The sequence below is a fragment of the Protopterus annectens genome, chromosome 7.part0, assembly GCF_019279795.1.
Source record: "Protopterus annectens isolate FY-2018-M chromosome 7.part0, PAN1.0, whole genome shotgun sequence".
Lineage (NCBI taxonomy): Eukaryota > Metazoa > Chordata > Ceratodontiformes > Protopteridae > Protopterus > Protopterus annectens.
The window spans coordinates 985905857-985929986 of NC_056739.1; the positions used below are offsets into that span (position 1 = coordinate 985905857).

General features: G+C 39.9%; 1 protein-coding gene across 1 annotated transcript in view; it reads left to right on the forward strand.

Annotated features, from left to right (window-relative positions):
• CD276 (CD276 molecule) overlaps positions 1 to 24130 on the forward strand; it is an 842378-nt gene that overhangs the window by 37814 nt on the left and 780434 nt on the right. The gene's annotated exons all lie outside the window — the stretch shown is intronic.

Below are 24130 nucleotides of genomic sequence, written 5' to 3' on the forward strand. Positions count from 1 at the left end.
TGTTTCGTACTTTGAACTAGACGTTCTTCCAAACCATTTGACTGCGGATACTCAGAGCTACTTGTGACATGAAAAATGTCCCACTTATCAGCAAATCTTTTAACCTGCTGGCTTGTAAACTGTGTAACATTGTCAAAAATAACTTTGTGTGCACTACCGTGAACTGCAAAATGATGCTTCATCTTAGTAATGACAGTACTGAACGCTAGATTAGGAAGTAGGTCAATCTTGAACCAGTTTGAATAAGAGTCTACTAACACCAAGTAATGTTAACCATTCCATTAGAAAATGTCTGTAGCTACAATTGACCAAGGTAGTTCAGGAATCTGGTTTAGCTGAAGTGGTTCTTTCTTCTTGTTCTGTGTGTAATAGTACTACACCACATCACCAGAAAGTACTCTCTCAATATCCTGTGACATAGAAGGCCAAAATACTACTTGTATTAGTAATGCTTTTGGTAGAATCAGTTCCTGGGTGGCCATGATGCAAGATGGTAATGTACTCTTGTTGTAAGGACTTTGGACCTTTCATGATGATACCATTGTCAAAGAAAATCTCACCTCTGTAAGGAAAATAAGGTTGCAGGGCGTGAGGTAAACAAGATTGCTTTGAAGGCCATCCTCAGCTGATAATGTGGTTGAGCTTCTGCAGAACTGGATCTATGGCTGTATGACTTTGAAGCTTATCAAGACATGTGGAAGAAAAATTTCTCACTTCCATGACTTCAAAATCAAGTTTCTCATTTTCATGCTGTTCAGTGGTATTTCTGGGCGATCTGGATAATGTATCAGCAAGATAAAGAAGTTTACCTTTTGTGTAAACAAGAATGAAATTATACTTTTGCAATTTCAACATCATGCTTTGCAATCTGGCAGGAGCTGTATGTATAGGCTTTCTCAAAATAGTGACTAGAGGTTGGTGGTCAGTTTCAATCTGGATAGGTTTACCATAAATATAATCATGGAACTTCGAATGTGCAAACACAATTGCCCTGAGTTCTTTCTCTGTGCATACTGCATCTCAGTTTGGGTTAGAGTTCTAGATGCATAAGCTACTGGTCTACCCTCTTGAAGAATGACTGCACCAAGACCACACTTCGAAGTATTACAGGAAAGAGCAACTGGTTTGTGAATATCATAGTATCTGAGAGTTGGTGGACTGTCAATTCTCTGTTTCAGGATATCAAATACTCTCTGGTGTTGCCCTGACCATAACCAGGATACATTTTTGTGTGTCAGCTCTGTAAGCAGTGCTGAATGTTGACTTGTCTGGAATGAGCTTGCCTAGGTAGTTAACCATGCCAAGAAAACATTGTAGGGCCTGAACACTGTCTGCAGCTGGCATCTCGAGAATTGCTGTCTGCTTGGAAGGATCTGGTCATAAGCCTGAACTGGTAAATAAATGACCAACATAAGTAACTCCGAGCATGAACCTGCACTTCTGAGGATTCAACTTAAGATTCACTTCACGTGCTCATTCCAGAGCTTTCTTGAAGTTTCTGTCATGCACACCTTCAGCATTACTTCCTACTAGAATATCATCTACTGTAGTAGCACACGGATACCCAGAAAATATTTGCTCCATCGCACGCTTAGAAGACTTCACTGGCAGAATTTATCCCAAATGGCATTCTCAAAAATCTGTACCTGCCAAAAGGAGTACTGGAAGTTGTAGCAATGAAGATTTTCAATCAAGCAAAATTTGCCAAAATGAACTCTTTGCATCTAAGACAGAAAAAACTATGGCATTTGGTATGAGAGCAGCAACTTCAACTTTATGCATTGGATGATGAGGTCTTTTCAGTGCTTTGTTCAAGTCTGGTGGATCAATACATATTCTGATATCATCTAAGCTTTTCTTATGAACAATGACCATGGAAAATACCCATTCAGTTGGTTCTTCAACTGGACAAATTACACCTTGCTGTACCATTTTATCTAGCTCAGCCTTGCCTCTGTCCTGCCTAAGTACTGGAACTTTCTGGGCTGGCCTGAGAACTGGACTGACCTCAGGATTTAACTTCATGGAGTACACAGCTTGGAGTTTGCCTAGTTTGCTTTGAAAAGATCAGCATAGGTGGGGAAATTAGACTGGCAAAATTAGAACAGTGGTGTTCTAAGCTTACATGGTGCACTTCCTTATTAAATAAATGTAGTCCCATTTTTAAACTGTCTCTTTGGCCTAATGGCTGTACATGCCTTTTGACCATGTAAAATTGCAAGTCATAGCTGTTCTCAGCAGAGTAACATGAAAGCACTACTGAACCTTCAGTTTGAATTTCTTCACCACCATAAACAACAAGCTTCGCACACTTTGCCAAATCAAGCTTCTCATCAGCGCATACTCTAGCAAATGTTTCTGCAAACATAATTGCACTTTGAACCTGTGTCAACTTTGATCTCTGTGGGTTACCCATTTATCCGCTCAGTACAAAATGTCATTCTTTTCCCATAAATCTACTGCATTGACTGTTTAAGCACAGACACACCATCAACATAAAAAGTAGGGCCACAGCTTTCTAATTGATCAACTTGTCTCTTTGAATGTTCTCTCTTAATAAAAGAATGCGCCTCTTTTGATTTGCAAAATCTTTGGAAATGATTCCACTTTTTACATCTGTGGCATAGCTGACCAAAAGCTAAGCACTTGCCTCTTTTTAGACACATGATTGCCACCACAATTGCAACAGTTGACTGTGAGGCTAGGTGAGCAATGTACCCTGTCTCTTATGCCTGTTTGCTGACTCACTGTTGTGCTTCACTGAGTGTGTGCTCACTCTGGAATTTGTTAGAAAGCTATGGGGCTTCCCTTCTTTTAGCCACGTGCTACATACTATCAACATGAGCTTTAGAAGATACTGGAAGCATGTATTTTTCATTTGTAAACATATTTGTGTGCTTTTCTGTAAGCTCATATATCTGAATATTTGACAAATCTCAATGCCCTTATTCAAAGTTAAATCACTGTCATGAAGCAGAATCTTTCTCACTGCATCATCTTTAATAATGCACACATCTGTTTTTTTATCAACTCATCCCTTAAATCACCAAATCTGCACATTTTAGCGTTGAAAAACAAAGCTGTTGTATATGCTGCAAAAATTTCTCCAGGCTTTTGATTTCTTGTGTAAAATAAGTGCTTTTCTATTGTAATATTTGTTTGGGGGACATTTATCTAAATTTACATTTTAAGCACTCAGGGTCTTCTGTTGATTCAGCTGGTACCACTATATGACAGTTTTCCCCCTCCTCTGCAAACACAGCAGGTGCGTACAGAAATAAATGATCTCTTTCTAGGTCTTCTGAACCAGCTAAATTAAGCAGAATAAATGTCTTTGTATGGTCATCTTTATCAGAAAATGCAGCTTGTATGAAAATATCGTACTTTTGCTCAAACACTCTCCAGTTCTCTGCAATATTATTATCCAAGACAAGTGGAGCTGGTCTACCAAATCCTTCAGCCATGCCAACAAAGTATGCCTAAACACACTGAAAACATGGCTCTTGTAATTATATATGAACATGCACACACAGCCAGTACCTATAATAACATTCAAATGCACAATAAACTCTTTGAAGTAGTGTACTTTGCGAATTATGCTTTGAGATGGCTGTATTTCATGAAATAACTGCACTGTAATACTGCACAAAATTGCGAACAGTTTGTATACTCTGGAAATCTTGAATAGCATTAATTAATGAGGAAAAGGTAGCTCATCGTGAAACAATGCGATAGTTTTTCCTTATTTTATTCATTTTATGCGATTTGGGCTTTATTTCAAACATTTTCCGTAGTTATTCAAATATTTTTTCAGTTATGTCACAGTTTTTTGAGAATAAGAAATCATTTAAGTAAGCTTTGATACCTGAAATACGTTTCTGACTATTTCTGCGAGTTATATGTGCAGTAGGGATGATCCATTCCTCTATATTCCTCCAGCATTAACTGAGTGCCTCTTGGTCTTGATTCTGGATTTCTGGATCACATTCTGACACCATGTCGCTCGTCTTGGTTTACAATTGAAGACAACCAGGCATGGTAGTTCGTTTATATGCTTTATTACACAAACACATCAGGATGGATAGCAGCAGTAGAAAATATAAACAAACTGATTTAACCGACAGACTGCACAGACATACATGCTTGTATCTCAACAGCTTACTACAAAATGGCAGTCAGGCTCGCATGTGCTCAGGATTTATACACTATGCAAGCCCCTAGAAAGCTTCTTAAAGGTATAAATACATATTGATCTACATTAAGTAATTGAATATTGCTCCTTACTTTGGGCATTTGTACTCATCATCAATTTTGGCTTTATCTAGAATTCTTAAGGAATGAAGTTGAGGTATTTGAATATGTCAGTAAGGATTTGCCAAAATCTGATATTTGTGTGTGTGTGTGTGTGTGTGTGTGTGTGTGTGTGTGTGTGTGTGTGTGTGTCTGTATATATGCATTCATTAGAAGAGCTTTAAGTATAAAGTAAGACAATATTAACCCCCAGAAAACAGAATACTGCTGTAATCAGTCTGAAACAAAAATTCTATCCAGTAAATCTGTATTTTTCCACCTTAATTGAAATACAGAGCATCCTGTCCTACAGCCGTATACCGAGATCTCCTCCCCCAGAGAACAGCAACAGAATACTGCTGCAAACAGTCTGAAACAAAAATTCTATCCAGTGAATCTGTATTTTTCCACCTTAATTGAAATACGGAGTATCCTGTCCTACAGCTATGTACTGAGCTCTCCTCCCCAGAAAACAGCAACAGAATACTGCTGCAAACAGTGTGAAACAAAACTTCTATCTAGTAAATCTGTATTTTCCACCTTAATTGAAATACAGAGTATCCTGTCTTACAGCTATATACTGAGATCTCCTCCCCCAGAAAACAGCAATAGAATACTGCTGCAAACAGTCTGAAACAAAAATTCTATCCAGTAAATCTGTATTTTTCCACCTTAATTGAAATACAGAGTATTCTGTGCTACAGCTATATACTGAGATCTCCTCCCCCAGAAAACAGCAACAGAGTACTGCTGCAAACAGTCTGAAACAAAGTATGCTAGATGTTTCTGTAAATTCCAAACCTGTTACAATCTATTAAACTGTCCTGTTATTTAGGCAGTGTACCTAGGAGGGAAACGCTGTTGAGCACTGTACGTTAAACAACCAGCTGAACAATTCCCCTCTCTCCCAGCATTTTTCCCTTCTGTCCCAACTATTGAAACCCTGTGCAGAACACTTAATTATTTTTATTAAACCCTGTAGTGCTCCTACCCATCTCCCAGTACTCCATAAGGGCTCAAAATGAAAACACCACTGAAGGGTCTATCCTACCTTGTATTATGGTTGTGTTTTACTAGCCTTTTCCCTTTAAATTGGCTCCTAAACCTACTGATAGTCTTCCTTCATCTATTGCCCGCTATGCTTCCCTCCCTGCCCCCAATTCCCACCCCCCAAGTGGTCTTACCTTTATTACAAACAGTAACCACTCCCACCTTTCAAACAACCTATAACATCACTACACCTATACTTCTTCCTACAGCTTCTCACTACTATCCCTCCCACTCAGCTAATATGTACAAGCACACCATACCTATACTCACTGTATGCATGCTCCTTACATACATCACATCTTACCAAATCTCTACCACTCCCGCACTCAACCACTACCACTGTACCACCACACACACCACCACTCATATCCCACCTCTACTCTACTAGTCTCCCATCAGGTCAACAACCTTCCTGATATACCCTCTATATAGACTATAGACCACACTACCTAAACTAAAAACAACCCCACAACCTAACATAACCCTACCACCATACCTATTACCCACAGAACACAATCAAAAAACTTCCCTTATAAGCAAGCATATACAGAAATTGATAAAACTAATAATCTCATCCATATCCAACCTAGCACTCAGTGGAGACATCCATCCCAATCCTGGCCCCTCAATCTCCAACCCCTCTCCTCATAATCCGACTACAAACCACATCTTCTCCCAAATCACAGCCAATAGAAAGCCAACCAACCTACTTCTGATAAGCCTAAATATTAGAAGTATATGCACCAAGGTGCATGAATTCCATGCCACCATAGACTTCTACTCCCCTGATGTAGTGATCCTTACAGAAACATGGCTAAAACCACACATTACTAATGAGCAAATCCTCCCTACCAGTTACAATATACTAAGAGTAGACCGACTAAACAAAAAAGGAGGTGGTATAGCTATAATATTTAAACAGCATCTAGACATCCAGATCTTAAAGTTAGCAGCTCCCCAAACAGGTAAGAAAGAAATAATATATACCAACCTTAAAATAAACCAAAATAAAACCTTAAACATAATAGGATGCTACTTCCCACCTGGCCAAAACATCCCTCCACTTGAAAACCTCCTCAGCTGGACAACCCACCACCTACCTCAAGAAACTTTAATTCTAGGAGACTTCAACACTGACTGGCAATCCTGTTCTAGCAACCACCCAACCCATCATGCAAACCTTCATGGCTTCACCCAACTAGTCCAGTCACCTACTAGGATAAATAAAAACTCCAACAAACACACTACCCTTGATTGGATACTAGTCAATAAGAGCCCCCAGTCATAATATAGCAGGCTGCCTGTCTGACAGCCATAGTGATCACTCTCCAACCTTCCTACTAAGAAAACACCTTTATAAAGCGAAACCCATCATCTACCGTCAAATACACAAAAAAACTACCTTCAGTCCTCTCTCATTCAGCTCATCCCTAAAATATTGTGACTGGCAACCTCTAAAATACCTCAGACTAGATGATGCAGTTGACTACTTTAATAAAACATTCCTAAGCATCCTTAATTACCACTCCCCCATAAGATGTTCCCGAACTAGAGCCCAACCATCCCCATGGCTACAAAAAAACACTAAGTCTGAAATGAAAAACAGGGATAAAGCCTGGGACAACTGGTGCAAAACCAAAAACCCGTCTACTAGGCAGAAATTCCTAGAACTACGCAATAGAACCAAAAAGCTTATAAAACAGTACAAAATCCAATACTACCAGACTGCCCTTACCTCCTCCCAACATAACCCCAAACAGTTCTGGTCCTCAAACCAGGTAAAGTAAATACACCCACTCCTAACTTAACTCACTCCTCTGAAAATATTGCTACCTCTTTCAACAATCACTTCACACAAACCGTACTATCACTAGCTAGGCAACACAACCCCACCCCACCCCCATAAACCCACACCATCAACTACAACTAACAATTTCCCCACTAGCTTCTCTTTCTCTCCTGTTCCTACCTCCAAAATAAAACTATTGACTAAACTTAAACCCACCAGGTTAGCAGCAGACAACCTCCCAAGTGAATTCCTACAACTTGCAGCTGACGCTCTAGCCTACCCCGTATCACTCTTGATTAACAGATCTCTGTCAGAAAGTTATGTTCCTACACTATGGAAAGTCTCACACATAATTCCCCTACACAAAGGAGGCCCCTCCACAGATCTAACCAATTACCACCCCATAGCTATTCTCTCACCACTCTCCAAAATACTAGAGAGATGCATTCACTCTCATGTCTCATATCACCTCCTTGCTAACAACCTTCTCTCCAACACAGAACACTGTTTCCGACCTAACCATAGCACCACCACAGCCTTACTCTGTTTCTCTAACACAGTCCTACAAAATAAAAATGCAGGTTCTCTCTCCTCAGCTAACTTCCTATTCTTCTCTAAAGCTTTCGATATGGTCCCACACAAACAACTCATCTCTCTTCTCAATAACCTAACAGAGTTCAGAGTTACCTATCTGACTGCCAACAAGCATTTGTTTGGCAGGATGACCTATCCCCCCAACTACCAGTTTCCATAGGGGTTCCCCAAGGGTCCATCCTGGGACCCCTACTCATCTCTATTTTCACCAATAATCTAGCCTCAGCCACAACACATGACACACTCATACAATACGCAGATGACTCAACCATCATCTGCACAGCCTACTCCCTACCCGAACTACAAAAAGTCACACAGGAAGCATTTTCCTCTATTGAAACTTGGTTATCTGATGCCCAACTAATACTCAACCCAAACAAAACAAAGTTACTAATCTTCCAACCCAACAAACTTACCCTAGACAGCTCTCACTTTAACATCACAGCAAAAGACAACACCACCATCCATCCTACAGAACACACCAAATTACCAGGAGGAGAAATGGACAATACACTGAACTTTGACATTCACATTTCCATGACCATTAAAGAAGTGCACAAAGAACTAGGAGCATTATATAGACATCAGCAACTACTTACCAAAGCAACTAAAATTTCGGTAGCAAATTCTCATCTTATCTCTTCCCTACTCTACGCCTCTCCAATATTTACTAATTTTAGACAATGCGACCTAAATAAGCTCGAAACCTGCTACAACAAAATTGGAAAATTCGGCACAGGGGGCTTCCTACCGTACTCACCACTGTCTCTCACTAGCAGAACTGGGCTGGCTAGAGCTCCTCCACCTCCTTCAATGGTACCAACTCACACTCACCCACAAACTAGTAAACTATCCACTAAAAGTCCCATCCCTCCAGAATAAGTACAGGCTAACACAAGTTTGCAGATGACTGCAAATTAGGAGCCATAGTCAAGTCCCCAAATGATGTGGACATCCTACATAAGGGCCTCACTGAGACAGATGCCTGGTGTCAGAGCCATGGCCTCAAGCTCAATGCCAAAAAGTGCAGTGTCATCCCCTTTGGTAAAAACTCTGTACCCATGAACTACCACATAGACAGCAATCTACTTAACACCGAATGTGTGATAAGAGACCTTGGGACTCAGGTGGACAGTAGTCTCTCCTTTGATAGTCACATCGCCACAGTAGTCAGGAAGTCCTTCTACATGGCACACCTCATCACAAAAGGATTACTGGTCTCAAACAAATGGCCTGCACTGACCACCTCAAAAAGTTCCAGCTTTACTCTGTAGCATATCGTCTACTCCGAGGTGATCTCTGCCTAACATATAAAGCTATGTCAAACCCAGAGCTGTTGGACATGCTACACCTAAAGAAATCCCAATCCCTCCGAGCTACACTCTCTAGGGACCTAAAGCTTGTCACCACAATAAACAGGACATGCTGGAGGGATAGATTCCTGTCCCAGAGACTTCCCATACTCTGAAACAGACTATCCATCTATGTCAAGCAAAGTTCTTCATTAGCACTCTTCAAGAAAAATCTTGATGAGATGGGAAATAGGAAATACACCCCGGGGATCACTTCTGTGTCTCTGCTCGACAGTGGCACGGAAAATAACTTTCTTGGGTGGCGTAAGTTAGGGAACCTTGTTGGCTAGGCTTACGTAGGCCCTTGGGCTGATAGCCTAGTACCTACCTGTGAACCCTATCTTACCACCAGACCACTAAGATCTAGCAACGAAAACCTCCTACAGGTCACAAGAGCCAATAACTCTGCTGGAGAAGCATTATAGCCAAACTCTGGAACTCCCTCCCATCTTCAATTACCTCTGTAACTTCTTGCACCCACTTCAAATCCTTACTAAAATCACACTTAAAAACTTGCCAGATATGCCCTTGCAACCCCCCCTCTAATACCATCCACTCCACCCACCCAGTACCTCTGTCCGCCCCCTATCAACAACCTACTCTTAGCAAGCTTGGCTACTCATGTTCCCAGCTACCTACCACATAGTACTTGCTTCTTGTAGCAACAACTGCTAATGGCTGTTATGTACTTCAAAAACAGATTGTATCAATTGTTCACTGATGAATCTTAACTACATTTGTAACCATGTTTAGTATATGTCACCATATTTTAAAATTGTACTATGTTCTACAGCTGTTTTACATCTATGTTTTATTCTTGTCTTAGGTCCTCAGCTGGACTAATGTCTATATTTTAAATGCTATGTTTTTTAACTGTATAATGTAAGTAATACTTAATGTGGAGCTTTTCACCCCAGGCCTCAGCTGAAAATAGACTTGTGTCCAGTCGGACTCTCCCGGTCAACAAATGTAAATAAATAAATAAATAATAACCATCCCATGAGATACAGAATTGAAGTTGTTACAGTGTTCCACATTTTGGAGGTGTAAAAGCAATGGTGAAGCTACATAAATGTGAAAAAAAATGCTGATAAAGACAGTGAAAAAGGCAATTTACTGGATGTATTTATTTCCCATTTGTTGACTGGGTTAGTCGGACTGAGCTTGTACCCTTTTTCAGCGGAGGCCCAGGGAGAAAAGCTCCACAGTTCAAATTATACAAGTGAAAAAAAATGCACAGTATAGAACAGGCATGGGCAAACTACGGCCCGGGGGTCACATGCGGCCCGTTAAACATTTTGATTCAGCCCGCCAAACTTGAAAAAATGTAATAAATTAACCTTGTTAATGTTTTATTTCCCCTGCAATTCTGATGTTTCCTCACTAGATAGCGCACTCTAGAATCTAGCGCAGATGATGTTGGCTTTGTTCGGCTCTACCTTTGTGTGTGAACAGACCTTCAGCGTCATGAACATCAACAAAGCCAGCCACAGATCCACGTTAACAGACCTACACCTCAGATCCATCCTGAGAATCACCACAACAAAACTAACTCCAGACTTTGATGCGCTGGCTAAAAAAGGAGACCAACAACACTGCTCCCATTAAAATGTGTGTGTCTCCGTGATACGCACGTTGTTAAAATAAACAGTGCGCGCAGATCAAATATAACGCTTCACAGACTGACTTGCTGCAACTGTTTCGTCCTTGCACTGGTCGTTGTTGACTTTTGGCACCAGGGAAACAAATTGAATAAAAGGAACAGGACAAGTACATCTGCATCTCCTACCGTTTTGAAAAAAGACAGTCAGGAGGAGAGTGATGGTGATATCCTGAAGGATAACAGAACTTTCAGTGCTTTAAAATAAAATGGTAATTTATTTGATTTTCAGTGTTTAAAGACTCATTTCGAAGTCAGAGATTTTATTGTAATGCTTTTCTTCATTTTCATTGGAAATTAAAGCACATGTTTTCTCCATATCCCAAGATGTGTATTTTTCCCCCAATGAGGTGATGTTTTCAAAGCATGCCATCTATCTGCTCCTGTTCCGGCCCCTTTGTCAAATGTTAGAACTCAATGTGGCCCACGAATAAAGAAGTTTGCCCACCCCTGGTATAGAATAAGAAAAGATTCTCAGATCTCTGATTACAAACAATGCAAGTATAAAATTCAAAGTTAAATTGTACAAGTAAGAAATTCATATTACAGAATAAAACAATCATAGTACAGGTTAAGCAAGTGAGGAATTCATAGCGGTTAAGTAAAAGTAAATACATTAATAAGTATATACAAAAAAAGGTTAAACAGGTGACAAATTGTAGTGCAAGAGAGATGTTAGCAAATAAGGGATAATAAGTTAGAAGCGAGTGAGGAGGAGGATTAGATCAGTGCAAAGTAGCTAAGAATACAGAAGAATTGTTATTGGTGGTCTAGTATGAGAGATGTAGAGGTTGGTTTGACAAGTAGTAGAGTGAAGGGGAATAAGAGAGAGACAGGTAGCAGAGAGAAAGGTAAAATTAGTATCAGATTTATGAGGGCAGTAGTAGATAATTGTTGTAATACACATTAAGTTTGATAGCATTATTGGGGTAAAAGGAAGTAGTAATGAGGGAGGTGTGGGAGAGATAAGAAGAAAGGAGAAAAGAGGGAGAGGAGGAATATTAGGTGGGATGGTAGAAGTGACATCCCCAGTTGCTGTATAGGATATCACAGGATGGTTAAAACGTCTTACTTTATAGTTATATAAAACAAGTAATTTTGATGAATTAAACAATTTTTGCTTTCCGTGGAATAAATTTAACATTGCAGCCAACAAAGAGTCTTGATGTTTTTCATGTTTCACTGTTGCAGTTATCACACTTCGGTTATCTGCCTGCAAGGTAGCCCTCAGTCAGCCTGAATACCAGAGTCTTAGTGTTTCTGTGTCGGATGCTGTCACTTCTTCCATGACGTCGGGTTGTCAGGGGTATAAAAACAGGCAGCCGACGCCATTACATCAGTCTGTCTTGCCGAGGAGGAGCCCAAAGCAGAAGCAGTTTGCAAGTGCTGGCTGGCTGATACCTGAAACGTTCGTTTTTCGAGTTGATAATCCTGAAGTCTTCTAAAGCGAAGTACCCCATTGGGGATCCTTTTTTCTTGCTCTAACCGATGTCAGAAAAAGTTAACAATTGTCTTGCCTGTGGAAAGCAAATACCTCACAGAGATTTTCATTCTTACTGCGTCACCTGTTTAGGCTCAGACCACGATGTTTCTCGCTGTCGGTTTTGTGCCACGTTTTAACTCCCGAACCATTTGCCATCAGGCTGTTTTTGTTGCTAAATTCTTTCGCTCTTGATCTCCGTATTCCAAAATGGCTTTGGTAAGCCATCTAACTACCGATCTTCTGAAAAAACGTAAGGATAAAGACAGACTGCATAGGTCCAAAACTGCCGATGACGTTTCCGTTAAGCTAGTCGCCAGTTCGCCGGTACTCAGTGAGGTGCCTTTGCAGCCCCTGATGCCTGCTTCTATGGATTCGCAGGCCACTGCTGAGACCCATTCGGAGTCCGATATGCAATGAGATGCTGCTTCGACTATGGAACCAGCGGATGTCTCTACCTTGGATTGGTCCGGAGTTGCTGTGCAGGGACCGACTTCTGAGGGTGTTTTCCGACCTACCGATGTCCGAATCAAACCGATGACTTCTTTTTTAGCCAAAACTACCGAGTTTCTTAGGCCCAGAGTTCACACTACACCTAGAAAACCGATGACCAAAGCGCATGCTCAGGCCCCCATGTCACAAAAACAAATGCTTAGAATGGCTGAAGACCTTATAATGATAATTAGGGGAAGCCAGCCTTCCCTTGCTAAGAGACAAAGAATTCAGTTGCCTTCAGATTCTACAGACCAGGCGTCTGATGACTCTGAACTTTCTGATTATCAGGACATGCCCTTATCAGCCTATGAGGATTCAGATGCAGAGGAATCCATTCCCTCTGCCTCCTCTCCAGAGGATTTCTCTTTTCGTGAAACCTTGCATACTTTAAGAGAGCATTTCCATTGGGAATGCCAAGACTATCATCAGTCCAAAAAAGAGACTCCAAGAACTTTTAGAGCTACCTCAGCACAGACCTTTAGCTATTCCCCCTGTCCTGGATGTTGTTTTCATGGAATCCAGTCTTACTCCAGACACCTTACCTCCGGCCCCTAGGAAACCTGACAGGTACTACGGAGTACCTGATTCCCACAAGTTTATTTTCAAGAATCCTACTGCTGATCCAGAGATCATTTCCTAGGGACCTAAAGGTATTAAGACTACTACAGCCAAAAATCCTACCCCTTCTGACAGGGATTCCAGAGCTTTAGACAGATGGGGTAAGAAGGTATATATCTCTGCAACTCTTGCTGTCTGGGCATTGATTTGCCAGTTTCACATGCTGAAGTACCAGCAACATATTATGGAACTCATTAAACAAAAAATGGTAATATTTCCAGATTGTGCAGAAAATAAAGATTTGCAAGAGCTTATGCATTCTGCAAACCAAGTTAGTAAGCATACTTTGCAGTGTGGCTTTGATGCCCTAGAAGCATCTTGCAGGGCTGCAGTCACTGGCTCTGTACTGAGAAGACCTGCTTGGCTGAAGAAGCAGACCTTGCCAGATCATGTCAAATCCAAATTACTAGACACTCCTTTAAATAAGGACATTTTGTTTGGCACCAAAGCAGAAGTTGTTCTTAAAAAGTTAGAAGAAAAAGCTAAATCTATGCAAACTGTTTATTACAAGTGCAACCACCTCGATTCAGTAGGCATTGCCCTTCAAAACACTGGTCCTTTCCAGCCACCTCCAGGCCTTCCCACACAAGACCCAGGGGAAACAGACCACCCAGACTACAGTCTCAGGGTATGCAGAGATCTAAGCAATGGAGTGCTCCCACCCCTAAAACAGGGAGTGGTAAGCCACCTCCCTATGAAAAAAGTTCACAATGACTTCTCAACTCTACTTCCCAGCCCTGCCCAATTGCTTGTGCCTGTAGGAGGAAAACTTGCCCTTCATGCAAAAAACTGGATGTCCATCACTCAGGACCAATGGGTCCTCAACATTGTATCCCAGGGGTACAGGTTTTATTTCCATTCACTGCCAACCCCAAGCGGGTTTCCAGACCTTCCTCCAAACCAGTGGGCAGAGGCTCAAAACCAAGTTCTTTCCCTGCTCAACATCCATGAGGGGGATTCAGAAAATCATGTGAAGGGATAAAATCAAGCCTAAAAATAGGGACAGCTCCAAAAATAGGGACATTTTGTACAGGGGTAAATCAGGCTTGAAAATAGGAATGTTTCTCCACAGCAGAGACAGTTGAGAGGTTTGGTCAACACGATGAAGTGTGGGGTACTTCAGCATGTTGCAGGCACTGATGTTACATTTCCTAGAAGATTTGTGTTTAAGCTGTTAACTGAAGCTGTGTAACAAGCTGTTTCCCATCAATGAGCACAAGGCTTGCTTTGAACTGTCAGCATATCTCTCAACCTCTTAGTGCAAGAAATCTGGACAAAGCCCCACAAAATGGAGGGGGGGGCAGAGGCCCAAAAATAGGGGCACATTTTAAATGTTGCTCTTATAAACTTAGAAAAATAACAGGAATTGTTTTTAACATACATTTTCTGAATGATTTGAAGTGTGAAACCTCAAATTTGTCATTATTTAGTGACTTGAATCCTTGGATCATCCCAGTGATCTGCCAGAAAACCACAAATTTTATGAGGAACAGACCAAAAATATGAAACAAAAATCTGGACAGTTGAGAAGTATGACAATCAGAAGTAATTATCCCTGTTTGCATACGGTGTTTCCACCAAGTGTCTCACAGAAAACTGCTTTCTTCCTCCTTATGTTTTTTTCTCCCTTAATATTGCTATAAATTTCTGCATCTCAAACACAAGCTTGAGGGAGTGCGCACACAAACCTACACACACACACACACACACACATTATATATATATATATATATATATATATATATATATATATATATATATCAGTTAATTGGGTATTTCTTTCATTGAATATCTTTTTATCGAACCTTTTCACTTTAGGACCCTCTTCATCAAAGTCTTTATTTGTCGAAGTGAGTCTTAAATGATTTTTGTTGGCCAATCTGAGGAACATAATGTATGCTGTAAAATATAGCATTAGTGTGTATAATAAATTAGCAATGTTTTATATTTTTATTTAAACTGTAGTGTATAAAAAAGGTGATAGATAATGTTATAGCATGTCCCTGATCGAAATGTGTGTATTAATCAGAGAAAAAAGGGTTTGTATTAATAAAATAGGGTTTGTATTAATAAAGTACATCTGAAGTATGTGGAGTAGCAAGTCCCGCCTAAACCCTGCCTACCATCTAACAGTTGGTGAAAGTTAAGTAATACTCATGCAGATGCGACATGAATATTCATGCTGTGTTCCTAGTTTAACCTTTTCATCAACATAGTGCGATCTCGGTGATGGTAAATTTGCGGTATGTATATAGTGGGATCATTTGATCGACAGAAGATGCTTTGTAATCATATTCTTCCTCATTTTCCATGCTTCAGTTATAACCCAGTATGCTTTTCTTTTAGAATACTCTCCCCTTTTAAGAGAATTTTAAATACATACAGTTGGCTTTCTTCAAACTTATTACTTAAAAGAAAATAAAACTCTTTCCAGTAACATAATTTTAGGAGTCAGAGTAGCTAGAATACAGCTCAGCTCAATACCGATAAATCTGTCCAGGTTATCCATCAATTTGCTTGTAGTGGCATTTCCTTATCCATGTACTTCTAAACACATACTGGTTCATTTCTAGTTTGGACTTGACTTTCAGAGTAGATCCACCTCCAGCTCTGGGATTCTTGCCTTTTGCAGTTTGTCTGCAGGTTTTTTTTAAACAGAGAGACTCTCCAGCAGCCACCCTGCAAGGTTCCCTTCTCACATACTGCTTTAAAAAATACTCTGTATTGCAGCCAGTAATAAACTCTCTCAAGTCTGTGTTTTGTGTATTCCAGTGAAGGTTTAATTGAAGAGTCTGTTCTGACTTTGGTGCCTTGGGATTACAGCTTTAACCTTTTTCCTTCCACAGTGTTGTACTACTTGTATACATAGTAGATAGATGTGGAAAGTGTGTGTGTGGTGTTAAAGGAGATGGTTTTATTATATGTCTAGTTGGGATGAGTATAGTGGTGGTGTTCTGAGCTTAGCTGCCTTAAACAATTTTACACACAAGTTTGTGTGTTTTCACGACAACTAGGGTTAACCTGCTGAGCATGTAGCTGGAAGCACGCCACCATACTCATCCCATCCCTCAGGATACAGTATAGTTATGTTCACAACATTATACCACAAACCTGGTGCTGTCAGTATATTCACTCCTAACTCCAAGCAGCATGTTTTGAATCGACCTTGTGTGAAGTATTCAGTATGTGGAACTGAAAATTTGCTCAGTTTAAAGTGCCTTATCTCAGCAAAGTACTGTTCATAGGTTCATAGGTTAGTACTAAACTAACTGCCCTTGCGAGCCATTGGAAGCCTAGCCAATTATCCCTTGTGAGACTCAAACCCTGCACCTTGTGTTTGTAAGGCAAACACCTTAACCATTAGGCCACCCTCCCAACAGATGCCACAGATTTAACATGGTGATCAAGAAGCAAGTTTAACTTCTAGTTTTGCCTTTGTTGAATGCATATGTATAGTCAGGTAAGGTAAGCTACTCTTAGTGACAAAAGTAACAAAACTAGTCTGTCCACATTACTGTAATTGAAAGTTTTTCACTTCAGTCAGTGCAGTTTCTATAAGTTTCATTGAATGTATTCCAGTGCTCCTGCAAGCACCAAATCTGTTTATTCCATTCTTTTTCTTTACAAAATCATTTGCTGCTGGAGAGGTGAATGTATTCAGTTTTTTTTCCATCTGGCATTGACACAGATTATTTTCTTGGTTCTTTGGTAGGCACATCCCATTTTAAGAATTTACCATGACACCAGTGTTAGTAGTCACAAATGTTCGAGTTTCTTGCTGAAATAGAATGCTCTGTATACTGTAAATAAGCGTACTATTCTGAACCTCTTGCTTTACTGTTCATGCCATCTGTTCCAAGCAGGCCTCGTTTAATCAATGGTGGCATCCATCCCCACTTCTTATTTGCAGGAGAACTATTAAAGAAACAAAAAAAAAATATTAAATTAGCTGAACACAAAATTGTGTAAAATTCAGCAAGTTACCTCCTGCTGTTGTGCCCTCTAACAAGTGTTTGAAAAAAGTCATCCCCACCCACCTTTGACCATATTGATAAGTATGGCCTTCTGTGTGATGTGTCACATGGGTCCAGCAATACTGCTAGTACCATGACGGCACTAGACAGCACAACTGACACTATTTTCAGTAATATGGGTGGCCAAATTACAGGTGACTTGTTGGTTGACATGACAAGGGCCTTTAAAACTGTGAAGCTTTGGTTACTAGTTAATAAAACTTTTGTAAATGTTGGGTCTAGGAGTACAGTAGATTAAAACTTATCCAGAGAACAGTACCTCCCAAGTATATACTAAACACACACACTCTGTAAGTGAAGCACCCTCAGTACTGACATCCCTTAAGGGTCTGCTCTGTGCCCCTTTTACTTTTCACTCTTAACATGTGACTTGACAGATCTTGACATAATTATGTATGCGGATGACCCACAATTTTTTGAAACGAGCAAAGCTGCTGCTGATTTCCAACAAAAATATAGATTTCTTTCTTCATATTTATATACCTGAGTCCAGAACAATATTCCTTATCAGTGTGAATACGTCCAGTGTTATTGTGTTTGCTTCAGTCCAACAGCTGCAAAACCTTTAACCATTGGTTAAAGAAAGGTAATGGCAACTTGATCTCAAAGTTTACTGAGGGAAAGATGCCTTGACCTAATTTTAAACCCATCTTTTCCATTACTCTGCATACTGATGAGAATTATCTGTAGAACTCTTGCCCATTCAAAGCTGTGCTACAGAACCTCTAGCCTTCTTTCACTTTCTGCCTATTGTGCTTGGACAGAAATGTTCTTGTCCTTAAAACTGAGTATGACCTGTTGTTAATAGCACTATATTCCAATTCAACACACACAAATTAGAGGTGGCTGAACACAGCTAGCTACTTTTGTGCCTGGTGCCATCCCCTGGTCTGGCTCCTGCCCCAGCTTCAAGTTGAGGAGCAAAAAAAGTGATCTTTTAAATTGCAGCAAGCAACTACTGCTGTTTATGCCACACTTTGAGCTCTACAGCACTTCAGTCTTGACTGCAAATGGGATACCAGAATTTATTTCTAAATGCAGGTATGCACTGAAGATCAATCGGGATCTGCTAATTAACCCCACAACACTTTTAGCCCAGGGCAGCACTCCCCTTTTCAGCATACTTACATGTCATAAAATAGGCACATTTGTCCTACTTGCTGATAACCATAGCCATCACTGTGATTGTTTTGAAAGAGTTCTGCTATTTATCGGTAACCATATGAATTACACTGTTTGAAATAATCACACAAGGACATTGCCCCCCCTTTTATAATGAAACTGATAATCGGGAAAACTTATTCCCTTCTTTTGTACTTATGTTAATTTACTGTTTTTGTGTTGCATGTGGAACTTTAACAATTATGTTTACAGTTAACAATATTTATTACTACAGTGCTCATTTTTCTTGCTTTCCCTTCTTTTTTCTGTTGACATCGGCCATGGCTAAAAAAGGATACGGCGACCATCCATGTACCTAGTTATCAAATTGAAGTTTTATTTAATGAAATTTACAACTTTATCTGTGCTGCTGTCTGGTATAAATGTACTCGGGCTTGGCACACTTGTTCTTTGTGGAAGACAGCTTTGCTAATCATTCTGTTTTTGTCATCTGAGTCCTGTACTGCATGTTGCTACTTTCCAAAGGGGAACACTCCCTTTATCTTTTGATTAGAGGCCAGGATTTTTTTTCTTTCATGCAGTACTTTCTTGTTAAGGGAGCACAGACATGTGCCAATATAAACATGCACAGCACATGCTGTTGTATGTGCTGTGACGTCCAGCTATATCCCACTGGACTGCCAATAATAAATGTGACGTTTCTTACTATCCTGGGTCAGTAACTAAGGAGCTTCAATCCTCACTACTGACTCCAATGTGAGACTGTCCCTTACTTAAACAGGAGTAATATTTCACAATTTTCCCCTAACAGCACAACAGGAACATGCTCGATAATCTGGGACTGGCCTGTATACTTCTGTCTACCCCTAATGTAACTCCTTATTACACACTTCAGAGCAATGTGCCCCACTTTAAGACCTGTAATATACTCACACTTGAAGTAAATTTAAATCTGAGACATCCAAACACTTCTGGGAAAGCCTGACACAGATTTCCAGTAGTGTCCATTCCCCAAAATTATATGGTAATGCTGCCACCAATCTGAGTGTCTTCATGCCCTTCTAAAGGGATGTCCAATTATGAAAATTTAATATCAAAATAAATGATAGCTATTACCAGAAGTGACCAGTCCTTCGAGGTGACCCGGGGAGTGTCAAACAGGTATAAGCACACTCTACTGGAGCGTTTCTCCCCGGGCCTCCGCTGAAAACAGGCTCTGTGGAACCTAGTCAGACATTCCCAGTCAACAAATGTTAAATAAATAAAAAATAAAAATACATTTTCAGCCAGAATGTAAAATAATGAAAAACATTTAATAATAAGTAAAATGATTGCAAGAATGTAAGTCAATAACTTTAAACACCAGAATTCAATCACCAGAAATGTAAAATTAAACTGCAGTATAGAGATTTTTCTAGAATGGCAGACTTCTATTTTAATAATTAAGCTTTCCTAATCTAACGCAAATACTGTCCCTGATCTAATCTAACACATAACAGAGAGACAAAGGCAGGCTTACAATTTTTGGCGAGTTCTGTTTTCATTGGGTATCACTGCACAGCATTGTAACTGACTGCAGCTCTTCACAAGCTGCTCAGCACTTGGCTAACTGCACAGCTTAACAGTCTCAACTGTCTTTTTTAAGTAAAACAGTCAGCTGTTTGAAAAAGTTATTTTTCCTGTCAATCAGCTGTTCAAATAATCACCTAGCAACTAGGAACATTCTAATGACATCACCTACTGTTCAGCTGATTCTCTACAATTTGTACTTTAGAATGTCCCTCACAAATGTGTGCAATTATAAATGTAACAAAGCACTGACAGATTATTTAAACATTGTTTAAACAGAGAAATACTCAATATTTTAAAAAAACTTGTTTACATTTTCACAATTAGACATGCTGACATACAATACAAGTTAATCTGAGAATATACACAAATGTCCTGCCAGACATGCTAACACAGATGAGTGTTTTCATTTTTTTCACATGTGCAGCACAGGATGATTATCTGGATCCAAGTGTTGTTAGCAGCATGATTTTACACAGACTGTAAATTCTGCAGAATGCACCATATGTACTCTCAATATTTTGTTCAGTGTCTAAGCCCATACTGTTTTATTGGTACACAGCCTTTCCATACATTGTAGCCATTTAGAGGTAGTGAAAGTCCATAAGTTATTCCATTATGAAACTTGGTTAACAGATTCACCATAAAAGCTCTGTAACTGAGTAAGGAGGGAAAGACACAATCTATTGATTTAGTAGTCTGTCAGATTTTTGTAGTATTCCAAAAATTCATAATGGTAACCAGAACTACAGTAAGTGTGTGCATATGGGTGTGTGTGTATATGTACACCGTGTTTGGCTTTACTGGCCAGAATGCAACCATAAAGACTTAAAAAAAAACAAATGTCATGGACATCGAGAAACTGTAGCTGAAACACTTTATGTCCTTATAGGGTTACTGAATTGCTTGTGTATGTGACCTTTTTACCCTTTGGTCTATGTATAAAGTATACACAGAGAGACTCACATTTACAAACACACACACACACACACACACACACACACACACACACATGTGTGTGTGTATATATATATATATATATATATATATATATATATATATATATATATATATATATATATATATATGCATACATATATTTATGTGCAAACACACACATACACACACAAAAACAAGCACATATAATAAAAAATATGTGTAGAAAAATGATCGGTAGGTTGGGGGCATAGGGTCAGAGTTACTACACTGGTGGTTTACACCCTTATGAAAACAAGTTTTATTCCTTTCCATATCTTTGACATTGTCGTCTTTTTGTTGCTTCATTTATGCTGTTTGGTATTTAGACTAAGGGAGGTGCGATATTTCATGATAGAGCCATTTCTTTTTGTGGTAATTAAGAATTGCAATTCATTTAGTAGTCTTTGTATCCTTTACTTTCTGTTTCATGCACCTCCTCTTAGTTTCCCTCATGGACATCTAGCAGACCGATGTCTCTCACTTTGTATGGCCCTCAGAACTGCATGCAGTATTCATGGTATAACCTGATCAGGGTGACGAGCATTATTTCTGATTCTGGAGTCTCTCCACCTGTAGATATACCCCACTGATCTTTTTGCTGCTACGTCCCTATTCATCTACTCCTGGTCATCCAGGTGAGGTAAAACCAACACCCCCAGATGCTTTTTCTGTGCTGTTCATCAGATACTCTCCTCCCAGTTATAATTCATTTGAGGGTTACATTGGTCTAAGTGCAGTACTTTGTATTTGACGCCACTGCATGTGAACTGCTACCTTTTTGTCTACTTTGTGAGAGGAGCCTAAGAAATGTTCTGGAAAGGCTGATCATCCTCTGCTGCATCTGTTTGTCATCATTGAAGAGGTTATTAATCTTTTGTTTTGCAAATATGTCTGAGGCAAACTCACTAAAGGATACTAGATCCAGGGCAGACTTCTGCAGTACTTCACTTGTTAAGGCTGTTCTTTCTGACTTCATTGTTTTCGTTACAGCCCTCTGTCCCCTCCCTTTCAGTAATGCTGCAGACCAGTTTATTCTTGGTTCCATGTCAGTCTCACCTGTCTTCCAAAGAGATGACTGTGCAGGACGGAGTCTAAGGTTTTGGTGAAGTCTACAACACTTGCAGAAGAAGTTGATATGGATGTGATAGTGAGAGAGTCCAAAAACTGGATCAGGCTTTATTTGACACTCCCAACTAGCCTTGAGCTGGTAGGTCTAGAGACTAACCTATTGAAAGCAGCCAACCTTTCCTTTAGGATTCTCTCCATTATATTCCCTGCCACTGCTGTTCTGTTAAAACGCTTTTAGTTCTGGATTTTTCCTGCTGTGGATGCAGAAGGGTGCAACATGTGCTTTTCTCCATTCTAAGGCACTTCTGGTATGTGATACAGAAAATCTTTATCTCTGGATCTGCAGACACATTGACCAGAAGGCTGTGGGAGGCTGCCCATCTTGTCTTTGGCTACTCTGAGAAGCTAAAATAAAATACAGTCTCAATCTTGCTGCCTATTGTCACCCCATTATGTCGTACCTCCTTCCATTTAAGGCACCCTTGCTTTGCATTCCTTTTATGGAGACTGAATCAAAGCATTCGTTAACAACTTCTTTTTCTCTTTATTCTGTTTTCCTTTTTGGTTGAACTTGGCTAGGTCTGCTTCGCCTTTTCTCTTTCCTGATATTTGCTTATAAAATTTGTTTCCTTTCTTGTCCCTCCCCCTTCTTTTTCAGTTTGCAGCTTTGCTGCACTAATCTGTTTCATTGTCTTTCATCTTGCCTTTTGAACTTTGCCTCCTCCTCCTCCTGATATGCCTCACTTTTCTCCTAGTTACTAGATTTGCATTCCTTTATATTCAAATTGGTCTTACCCCCCCATAACCATGTGCCATCTCTCCCAGATGAAGTCTCACTGCTTGTCTGGTCCTCTTTGTCCCAAGCATCTAATTTACCCTGCTTTTATTCACCTCTTCACATTTTATGACTATTCTACCTTACTGTAAACCACATAGTGCTGTGGTCAGTACAGGCTAATGGTACTCTTTCCTGGACACCCTGGTTAGGTCCACATATGGAGTATCTCATTTCTGTTAGTCCACTGTCACTTTGCTGAACTTCTCATGATCTGTGGCTTCACTCAGCTCCCACTTTTTATTTTGGGGCTTTGAAGCTCCTAGTTGCTCCTGACAGATTCAGATCTACCACGAGAGCAACCTTTTTTTTCTTCTGCACTACACTCTTTTTTGTTCTCTACTCTGTGGCCTCCAGCCTTGATTTAATTGGGGAGGAGGATGATGCTCTGCATGGGTCCACCAACTTATTTTTTCTCTGTTTTAATTAGTAGGATACTTCCTGTAGATCGTGCCCTTCATGATCAGTAGCACTGTTGTCCTCTCTTGTATACTACTCCACCATATTCTTTCTTTTGTCATTCCTCAATAATCTATATCCAGGCACCTCTACTGTTATTGGACCCCTATCTCTGGAATGCCACCAACGTCCAAATGTCCATTACTATTCCTAGTCTGCAGCATACCTCTCAACCTCTTAGTGCAAGAAATCTGGACAAAGCCAAAAAGAACGGGGGGCAAAGGCACAAAAATAGGGACAGAATTTAAACATTGTTCCTATAAACTTAAAAAGTTGCTAGAATAAAATGTTTTGCATTATTGTGTATTTTCTGAAGGATATAAAGTCTGAAACTCAAATGTTTGTCTTTTTATTTAGTGAATTCAATATTCAATAATTTACCAGAAAATCACAAATTTTATGAGGAACAGACCAAAAATATGAGGCAGAAATCTGGACATCTGTACATTTGAGAGGTATGGTCTGTGGTGGTCTTCCTACCTAGACAGATTGCACTGCACAATAGTACTACCTAGATGTGCTTTGAATTACACTTGTTTGTTTAGTGTTCATTTTCGTAATACAAGTCTTACCGTATGGAGGTCTTTAACAGATGGTTGGGGGGAAAAAAGGTGCAAAAAGCTCAACAGTTTATCTTGAGCACACATTCATGGCAACTTTCAGATACCATAATATACAGTATGGTAATATGTTTGTCTGCTTTGTTCTATCTAGTCCTTCCTTTTTCCTACTGCCCG